Source organism: Felis catus, chromosome C1 (assembly GCF_018350175.1).
Source record: "Felis catus isolate Fca126 chromosome C1, F.catus_Fca126_mat1.0, whole genome shotgun sequence".
Classification (NCBI taxonomy): domain Eukaryota; kingdom Metazoa; phylum Chordata; class Mammalia; order Carnivora; family Felidae; genus Felis; species Felis catus.
The window spans coordinates 54881569-54892579 of NC_058375.1; the positions used below are offsets into that span (position 1 = coordinate 54881569).

The window sequence follows — 11011 nt, forward strand, 5'->3', positions numbered from 1 at the left end:
GGCCAACTGTTAGAATAAACAGGGGAACTTTTAAAACACATGAGTATCTGGCCCTACCCTCAGAGATTCAGATTTCATTTGTCTGGTGTGGACATCAGTCATTTGTATATTTCAGAGGCCTCCTCATGTTCTAATGTACAAAGATTTAGCACTATTTTCGTACTGTTCTGTTTTTGATCATAGACTTTACAATATATTTTTGAGGCATATATTGAATGAACATAGAGAAACTGCCTGCATTGCAGTTGTTGATAAATCAAAAATAGGAAGTGACAGAATTAAGTTTAAAATAAGCAAATCAAAACCTTCAGTAAGTCAGAAAAATGAGCAGACAAAACAAAAAGTCTTGTTACGGAGATATTATGTGAGTTCAGTGCGTTCACAGACATGAAGAGCTTGGAGCAGAATCAGCACAAGGTACGTGTGCTCAGTGCAGTTAGCACATGCAATCCTCTTCCCCTATGAGTTCAATACTATCTCCATGTTGGAAAAACTGAGCCCCAAGGAAAGTGCACCTTTCCAAGTCAAGGCCATGAAGTAAGTGGCAAAGGAGATTCAAACCCAGTCTTACTAACTCCAGTGCTCAAGCTCTTAGTTACTACCCTAGGTATTAGTGTTAAATTTAAAGTGGTGCTAGAAATCACTCCACGCATTTTAGAAACTGAGATTAAGAGAGGTTAATTTGCCCAAGGGCACTTAGAAAGTGGTAAAGGCAGGACTTGGAGATAAGTTTGTTAGAAGAAGGAGAAGGAGAAGAAGGAAGAGGAGAAGGAGGAGGAGGAGAGGAGGAGGAGGGGGGAGGGGGAGAAGGAGGGGAATAAGAAGGAGAAGGGGAGGGGGAGGAAGAGGAAGGGGAGGAGAGGGAGGGAGAAAGGAAAAAAGGAAATGACAGGCAGGCAGGTAATTCCTGCATGTAGGGCCCTCTCCAGAGCAAGAGAAATCTGAGAAGGTCCTGGCTTATCCCACAGAAATGGAACTCAGTAGGGAGTTCTGGCTCTGGAAAGCCCCAAGGATGCAACTGAGAAATGTTCACAAAGAGGTCCTTCTGGATTCTCACAGGCAATGCCGGATTACCTGCTGTCATCCCTGAGATCACACTAAGGATCAGATTTCCTTTCACAGCCCTGTACGTGGACCGAAAGATTTAAAGAGGTGAGCTCCTACGTCAAGGAGATCGTTAAGTGACAGGAATGGAAGTTTGTTTGGATTGGCATAGGAAAATCCTGGCCCAGAGATATGGAGAAGGACATTGAAGGTGTTTTATAACAAAACACAAAACCTTTGACAAGAGGACAATTCAGAAGGACTCTCTAATATATGTCATGACTAGCTCTTGCCTCCACTTGTCAATAAAGTACCTCTAGGTCCTGGAGAGTGTGCTCCAGTGATTGGGAATCCCCAGATAGGGTCCCACGTGTACTCATGAACAAGTTTTACTTGCTCCCACATTGTTTCTACCCCATTTTTCTTCTTCTGTTCCAGCATCCCCTTTCCATGGGAATTTCAATCCGTGTGAGGAAGTTGCCTCACTCACTAGTGAGCCTGGGGATCAAATGAGATGGAACACCACCTCACACAGTAATGACCTAAGAGTTTGTGGTGTTGTTTCTCTTTTCCCCCTTCACTTCTTACCCATAAAATGAGTGTATTATGATAAGAAGTATATGTTACAGCATGTTAGGAATATATCAAGATTGTAATTAAAAAGTGAGATGAGGAGCATCTGGCTGGCTTGGTCAGTAGAGCATGACTCTTGATCTCAGGGTCATGAGTCAAGCCCCACATTGGGCATAGAGCTCACTTTTTAAAAAAGACACACAGGGGCACCTGGGTGGCTCAGTCAGTTAAACATCTGACTTGGGCTCAGGTCATGATCTCACAGTGTGTGGGTTCGAGGCCCACGTTGAGCTCTGTGCTGACAGCTCAGAGCCTGGAATCTGCTTTGGACTGTGTGTCTCCCTCTCTCCCTTCCCCTCCTCCACTCCCACTCTGTCTCTCTCTCTCTCAAAGATAAATGCTAAAAACATTTTTTTTTTTAAAAAGACACAAAAAATGAGATGATACATAGTAAGCACTCAACAAATCAAGTTAGTTGTAATAATAGTATCAACAATGGAGAAAAACAATGCTTCTGGTTCCTTCTGCCCACTTAAAGTAGATGCCCACAGGAATCAAGAGGAGCCAGTAGAAATTGGAATATTGAAAGGGAAAGATAACACATTTCTATTGATGATAGTAATTCAGATTTTAAATGCAAGAGGATGACCCAGTCAGGATGCCAAAGCAATCCCACGTCTGAGTTACAGGGTCTCCTTAGCTGACTCCTGGTGGACACTTGACATATAAGTACTCAGAGCCCAGACTCCTCTACCTGCCCCTCTGAGCTCTAGCCACCTTGGAGAATAGGGGTTAAAGACTGCAGTTGCTTAGGGAGTGAGTGCATGCTGAGGGTCAGGGCCCGAGCTAAGTCCTCTAGATATGTGACCTTGCTGAGACTACACAGCAACCCGTGAAGCCAAAACTCTTACTATCTTCCCTGTTTTACAGAAGGGGAAATAAACGTTCCAAGGAGTTACAGAGCATGCCCAAGGAAGAGTCCGTTTTCTGATGCAATGACATGTCCTTAACTCCTTTCGACACCCCAGGAATCTCTGGCAGATATTCTGTATCCGGCCTTACAGGAACAGCCTCCTTCTCCTCCACTCATTTGCTCTGACCATCCCCATCCCCTGGCCTCCCATCTAAAACCATCCCCATCCCCTGGCCTCCCAGGACTTGACTCAGGGAGTTTTCCTTCTTGTGGGAGACTTTGCGAAGGACAAATTTAGCATCCTGGCTCCGCACCTTTGCTTCCGAAGCACACAGAGGACTCATGTGACGCTGAGCACTGGGTCTCTAGGGACACTATGTGCAAACACCAGATGCAGCTGGGGCTCCTTTTGCATACACTTTTCTTGGAGGGGCTGAGCACACTCTCCTGTTTTGGGTACTGAAAGGACAGCTGGGGTCATCCTGCATTGGCCAAGGTGCCTGCTCTTCTGCAGAAAAAATAACAGGCTCCCTTCACCACTCCTGGCATAGAAATGCCTGCCGTTAGGGAGACAACTGACAGCGACTGGTAGTCCTGCTGGACTGTCCTGGCTCTCCCATCCCAGCTGATTTTCACAACCTCCTCTCTCTGGATGGGAGGCAGCATCCACCAAAATCTGTACCTCCTGCCAGCAAGACCCGTCTGGTGCAGTCCTAGAAGAACCTACACGTGGCATTTTGTGGAAGAAACCACGATCAATCCTCTAGGCTTGAAGCAGGAATTTCCTTTCATGTTTCTCTGCAGACCCTTGAGAGGTCTATCTGATCTCTCTGACAGAGATGCACTAGGTGTGCCTTCAGTTCTAAAACCCCACATGGGCTGCACAAGATGAGGTCAGCCACTTACTTGAAACCTCATGCCCTTCCGGGAAATATTTGCCTTACTCCCACATTATTCTTAAGAACTTCATAAGGAATTCTCTAGACTCTATGTTGAGGGTTTCACAGGCAGATATAACCTTGATCTTCTTCTGCAACATATCCCAGTCTCTTGTAACCTAATTCAGACAGAGCAAGCCAAAAAATGTTGAGCTCAGAGAAACTAAGTGAAATCACTCAAACGGCCATTGGTCAGGTTACCTGGAAACAGGCTCTGTGAGGCAGATTTGTACCCAGATGTTTCTTGGAGAGTGTTCTGGGAACAGCCTCTTTAAGGGAATGAGAGAAACAGGACTGGACAGAGGAAGAGGTGGATTCACAGTGGAACAGAGGCTTCAGCTGATCCCACGTGGGCACTCTGAAGCTGGAAAGCCTTTCAGAGATGTCCTAAATTAGCCTCTCTGTATTTTGTACCTTTGAGCAACCCTGCCCGCCCCCGGGAAAGAGTGTGTAACCTTGGATAAGGCAGTTACCTTTGGCTGAGAGTAATTCTCCAAAAGGAAGTCAGCCATGAGCTGTCTGTGGCCAATACTCCCAGCCACTGGGGTTACTGAGTGCCTTTGTTCTGGAGGGGGGTTTGGGTGGCACTCCACAGCATCCACCACACAAGCTAACTCTCTCACACTACAGGAAACAGAGTCCAAGGGAAGGGAGGTAGATGACCCTGGGTCACACAGCAAGGTGGTGGAATAAATACAGCGCTCAAGACTGTAAATGTCACAGTGTCTCTCTTTCATACCAATAAATAAATCATTTGCTGAGCATCTCCCATGTGCCAGCCGATGTGTTTAGCATGTTACATGGATTCTTACGTGAACTAATCAGGTGAACCCCTATATAATGGGTATTATTGCCTTCATTTTCTAATGGAGGAAACCAAGGTCTCGCACGTATATAGTTGCCTAGCAAAGCTCCTGGCGCGTATGACAGACCTGTCGATATTCGAAGCCTGTATAAGCAACCCCCACCCCACCCCTGTAATTCACCCACCAGCCTCCCCCCTTTGCTGCAAATTGTGTTGCTGCTGTAATCATCAACAATGAAATTGAGGGACAAGTTATCTTTCCTGCCCAGCAATCCCTCACCCTCACAGGAACTGCTATTTTGGTCATTTGAGATTCTTGCCCATTGAAATTCCCATGCATTCTTAATGAAATGAATTTCTACGTTATCCAACGAAGGAGGCCCATGGGTCAAGTCATGTGACTAAACATTGTTTCAGCCATTTAGCAAATATTTATTGGGTGCTGACCATGTGATAGCCTCACGCTAAGCATTTCACATTTTTTCTTGGACTGGCCAAGGAGGTCGGTATTTATGTCCCTAATTTATAAATGAGGAAAACAGAGGCTTAGAAAGTTCAGTTTCTCACCCAAGACCACATAGCCTGGATTTAAATGCAGATCTGCTTATTTTAACAGGGATGTCTTAATTCACTATCTGTTATTACATAAATACACATCAAATACCTGTGCATTGCCCAGCACTGTGCAGACGCGTGCTGGGGACAAAGCTCCATTAGGGACGAATGCTCCCATCCCTTGCCTTCACTGATGTTGCATTTTAGAGCAGGCGTCACAAATACAAATGCCTACAGGGGTTTGGAATGAAGTGAATGGGTGGGGAACATGCCGGAGTGGAGAGTTACTCCCTGGCTTCTGTGGCCAGCGGCTACTCAACTCCAGCCAAATGTTGCTATGTGAAAACTTGGGGCCTGGGCTGCCAGATTTCTCATTCTCCAAGAGCAGCCAGAAACCTGGATTTTATATGAAATACCTTGTTACTTTAGAGTTGGGAACTAATCCAACCATTTTGTAATCACGAATGTGGGGCAAACAAAAGGCATATGCAGGCCGGACTGAAACCTGGTTGACCACAACCTGGGTCACCTGGGTGACCACAAATGTCACCTTACACTGAGGTTCCTAGAGGATCAGCCCACCTGAGTTCAGATCAGTCTCACCCTGGAAGACCAAGGGCACCCTGCCCTCTCTCCCTGGGCCTGGAGACTTTGCCCACACTACAGGAAGCTTTGGGTAGTGTCTCTAAGTTGTCCTGCTGGAGGAATCCCACAGCCTCTGCAGGGCCGCTTTCTTATTCCTTGAAGCTCTATTCTTTCCTGAGCCAAGGCTGTTAGTTGACCCACTTCTGTCAGGAAGTAGCTTGATCGTGGGCGTCTGCAAACAGTAAGACATGGCTACGTGACGACTGCTCATAGCCTCCTTCCCCCTTCTTGTTCCCGCTGCCACCAGATGGTTCTGAGATAATGCCACGTCTTTCCTGCAAGAAATAACATTCCTGAGCCGTAATCCTCTCTGATCCTCCTGGGAATGCAATTTGTCAGCCTCTCCCCTCTTGTCACCACTTCCCCTGTCTTATCTTCACAGGCTGGGGGTCCCAAGCTGGTCACTTTCCAAGGAGAGTCAATCATCCCTTGCTGGGAGGTCAGGGGCTCACGTAGATGGTATAAACGTGCAGACACAAAGTTCTGGCTCACCCATGGATGCTTACAATGTGATTGTGACCATCCTGTCAGTCCCCAAATCATTTGTGATCCCAATCTCACTCATTCTCTCTACTGTTAAAATTCATGTTCTCTATTCAAAGAAGTTCTTACCTCTCACAAATCTCCCAGAAGACAAAAACAAGATGATCTTTGCTCACACACCTGGCATCCAGCCAAGCTCTGATCTCTTATCCCAGCCCTTCCCTTGCTCCTCAACATGACTGCAGCTACCGTTAGACATTCCATTTTAGCTCTGCAGATGACATCAGACGCAAGGTGTGGGGATGTAATTGTGGTTACCACCTGCTCCTGAATAGTAATTAGTAGGAAGGGGGAATTAGACTTCAGAGATGAGGTCATTATTAGCTGGAAGAAAAAGCTGGCAGAAAAAAAAAAAAGTGGCACCATTATTCTGAATCATTCATCCTGTTGTTTTTAAATTTTTTTAATGTTTATTTGAGAGACAGAGACAGAGACACAGAGACAGAGACAGAACACGACTGGGGAGGGGCAGAGAGAGAGGTAGACACAGAATCTGAAGCAGGCTCCAGTCTCCACGCTGTCAGCACATAGCCCGATGTGGGGCTCGAACTCATGAACCGTGAGATCATAACCTGAGCTGAAGTTGGATGCTGAACCAACTGAGCCACGCAGATGCCCCTGGATCATTCATCTTTTTAAGTGTGAAACTGATGGCTGACATGCCAAGACCTGAGGGTTTAAAACCCAGGGAATATGGAAGATACTTTGAATACGTTGCTTGACATACATGAACCTTGGCACTGGAGATGTTTATACGTGACGGTTCAGTTATTTTGAAGCTACCCTCCAAAGACCATGTTATGCCACCATATTTAAATTTCACTGGTCACAAATTTGGATAACACTGTGAAAAGCAAGACATCAGATTCTCTATGGAGTTTTATCTCCATTTAATACATGATTTCACATAATCCTCATAAAGAGCCTGTTGAGATATTATTATGCTCATTTTACAGATCATTGTATAGGAGATCATGAGCTGTGGTAATATTCGTGAAAGTGAGGACTTGAGAAAGTCTCAACAAGTATCTCCTTTGCATGTCAGGAGTCAACTAAACTAATCTGCCTCTTCTCTACTTGGAACAATCCAGCTGAAAGGAAAATCATGGGTGCAAGGATTTGGAGAAAGTCTCCTTCTAACTGTGACACAAGCATCAGCTGAGGCCTTCCTGGATTTTGAGAGCTAACGAGAGCTTGCACAACCTCCCATTGGTCATCTAGGAGATCCTTACTCCCAGAGTCATTTACCAGTTCTCTGGGCATTGAGGTCATATGGGCAGCTCCCCTGAATAGGAGAACTGTCTCTATTCCTTTGGGAGTATCCCCAGGGCAACCTTTTTTAACGATTTCCATAAAAATCCAAACACATATTTTAGGGTTTTATCGACTTTGCAGAATCTGTGTGTGTGTGTGGGGGGGGGATAAGGAGGAGATACTCAAAGAAGCACACAGCATGCCACCATTTTACTCAATTTTCCTCCCTCCTTTCCCCCCTATTATCACTCATTCACCAAGCAGAGAGTAACAACTCATCCTCTCTTACGCAATCCCCCGGTCCTTTTCACTAAAGTGGCACCAGCCAACTCCCACAACTTGAGAGGCTTAGAGTGGCCTCAGTTGAGGCTAGCAAAGTGTTTTCCTATGAAATGTTCTTATATCTGCTGCTGCTGAAAGAATAAAATCTCTCCCTTTGGTACTACAACCATGAGAACTGCCCTAATATGGAGGAGACTGCCCATAGAGATACGGAGACTGATTTTTCTGTAAGGCAAACCCATAGAGAACCATTTAGGGGGACAGTGGAGAAGGATTAAATGGATGGTTATGCCAAACTACCTTTAAGATCCTTCCAACCCAGAGAGTCTTTAGTGCAAGAGTTCTGAGCGCACCCAGACCGATGGAGTCCATGTTCCATCTCCCATGAGGCTGCAGGAGGGCCGGCACATTACTTGCGCCCTCCACCACCACCTCCCCGGTCCCACATCTGTAAGGTACCAGCAGTAATAAAGGACAAAATATTTCTGTTATTTAGCACGCTGCCACAGCGTTATTTAGTAACAATTCTGTTACTACACAGTGACACCGTCATGCGAGAGGACTGCTAGTCTTATCTTCATTTCAGAGGCAGCAGAATTTAATAAAGAATACCCAATCAGGAGTGAAAGGAAATAAACTCCAGCACCGCTCTTTGTACGTAGTATCTGAGTGATGTTAAAGGGACCAGCTGACCTCCCTGGGCCTCACTGTCCTCACCTGAAACTGTGAAATGATGGTGATGATGCTCTCTGATCACTTCAGTTGTCATGAGAGCTACATAAGAAATGTAGGGTAACCGTGCTTTGAAATTTTTAATTACCTTAAAAATCAGTCAGAATGGAGGTATTTGCCACATGTGCCTTACAGGTGCCCATCCTACACCTCCTTCTGATCTTTTTTTTTAAATTGAAGTACAGTTAACATATGATATTGTATTAGTTTTTGGTTTACAACGTTTAGTTTTGACAATTCTATGCATTATTCAGTGCTCACTATGATAAGTATAGTCACCATCTGTCACCATACAATGTTCTTACAATATCATTGACCATATTCTTTATGCTGTACTTTTCATCTCCATGACTTTATTCATTTTATAACTGGAAACTTGGATCTCTTAATTCCCTTTATCTGTTTTGCCCTTTCCCCACCCGTCACTTTCTGAGTCCTCCTCTCCCCAGTGCTTTTGCACTGCCCTCAGTTTGTGTGGGGCTCACCAAAGCACGCCAGCTGATTCATGCTCCAAGAGAAATAACCCCAAATCTACTCCACCCTCAATCCCACTCCCTCCCACCCGAAAGACTCCTGTCCTGAAAGTCTCTGCTGTCTGCTGTTTAAGAATTTATGCATGATTTTGTAAGCTACCATTCTTTGAAAGTATATTTGTATTTTCAGTAGAAGTCTTCTAGAGACATTGTCCCATAAACCAACAGTAAGATAAGGATAGTGGACTTATTTTAGAGGACATGTGGTGAGAGAAACAAAGGCAAGAAAAATGTAATTTAAATTCAATTCCCTTACAGCCCGTAGCCCAATGACAGATGTCAGGGACCTGCAGTGTATAACACTCCCCAAGACGTTTATGGCTCCCTTAATGCCTTAATGTTTACACTTCCTTAAAAACTAAAAGCAACCTTATCTTGACAATAGCTAAATCTTCAGGGTCCTGTGAGACCCTGCTTTCAGCATCCAGAAATTCCTTGGAGACCTACACCATCTATACCTCCACAAACTTAAAAGTATATAATCAGTTGCTCCACACAACCCCAGTGTAGCTCTTTCTGCCCCCGGGGTCCTGTCCCCGTGCTTTCATAAAATCACCTTTTTTGCACCACAGCCAAGAATTATTTCTTAACCGTTTGCTCACAAACCCGACTTCAAACTCCATCAAAATGGACATTACGGTGTTTGCGCAATTTTAAAAAGTCTGCTTTGGGGGTGCCTGGGTGGCTCAGTCGGTTAAGTGTCCAGTTTCATTGAGGTCATGATCTCGTGGTTCGTGGGCTGACCGCTCAGAGCCTGGAACTTGCTTCGGATTCTGTGTCTTCCTCGCTCCCTGCCCCTCCCCCACTCATGCTCTGTCTCTCTCTCTCTCTCAAAAATAAACATTAAAAAAAAAAATTGTAAAGCCTGCTTTATCTATAGGTGAGCCAAATTTGTATCCTATTGGAGCTTCTACCACAAACCCCATGAAACATCTGTATGGTGCACGGACACTCATGTCCTTGGAACAGCTTTCATTCTATACCAAACTGCCTCTCTTGTATGACCAGAGACAGAGGCGTAGACCAGGTGACCTCGACTTCCTTTCCAATTCTTGGAATCAAATATCAAAGAGATTCCAGGCAAAGCAATTGCAACCTTGTCTCATTTCTTCAACAACAAACATTTACTAAACCCTACAGTAAACCAGGCGCTATGCCAGAATCTGAGCCCATGGAGCTCAGCAAATGCAGTACAGCCCTGAATTGGACACTAACCTCTTGCCATGAAACTACATAAAGGTACAATGAATTCCTAATATTCGAAAGAAAACAAAAACAAAAACTTTTCACATGTACTTTCTCATTTGTTCTTCCATTAACTGTGTGATCTAATAACTGATATCCCCATTTAACACAGGAGGCGTCTGAGGCTCTGAAGTCTTGAGGGATTTGTCTAATGTCAAAGAATCAGTAAATAGTGGCCCTGGAATTTGAGAGGGCAGGGACTTTAAGGGAAAGGCAAGCCTGTTGTCCTTAGTCTCTGCCACCCATCTTTAAGATTCTGGACCTGTTTATATTATGAGTGCAAACCAAACAGAGAAGTACTATGCAATCAACTCACCCTGGTCCCTCTGATGTATCAGATGTCCTCTCCCCTTATGCCTTTGCTCTCTCTATTATAGACATCAGGCCAAGGCAAATGTAAGACAAGAGCAGATTTGTATGCTCCAAAAAGGCAGTAGACCTTGAAGGGTGTGTCACCTGCCTGAGCCATTATCTTCTCCTTTATCAGAAGGGCCCTGATTTCACAGCACATTTCAGAACTAGAGTGGGAGAGTCATGCACAAAACCAAATCCTAGTATTAGAATAGTCTTGAAGCCTCTAGGCTTCTTGTCTAGGGACAACAGTTTGGTCACAGGGCTTTCACTCTTCATTTGTGTTCAAAGGGGATTGTAGCTGCCTGCAGTTTCTGTGACAACGGCCTTTTTCTAAGTAAATCTACCCCAAGCACAGAGGAAGTCGGTAATCAGTTCTTGATAAGTGTTCACAGATGATTGACCAATGACTGGAAATACATCTCCCTTCTCCCATATACACTTAATCGTTCCCAACAATGAGTTCATAAAGTCTTCCTTTGCATTATAAGGAAATTTACTTTAGTGTTTATGGAAGCTAACACAAGTGGATTTAGATAAACATTCTCTAAGCCATTAATAGTTCAACCCTTTCTAAAAATAGCCTTTAACTAGAATT

General features: G+C 44.7%; 1 long non-coding RNA gene across 1 annotated transcript; it reads right to left on the bottom strand.

Moving 5' to 3' along the window:
• Positions 1-4684: 4684 nt before the first annotated feature.
• LOC109502375 lies at positions 4685-6460 on the bottom strand. Its single transcript, XR_002160938.3, has 2 exons — positions 6086-6460; positions 4685-5748 (listed from the first exon to the last, which is right to left on the bottom strand). It is a non-coding gene; the product is annotated as an uncharacterized LOC109502375 (long non-coding RNA).
• Positions 6461-11011: the final 4551 nt, after the last annotated feature.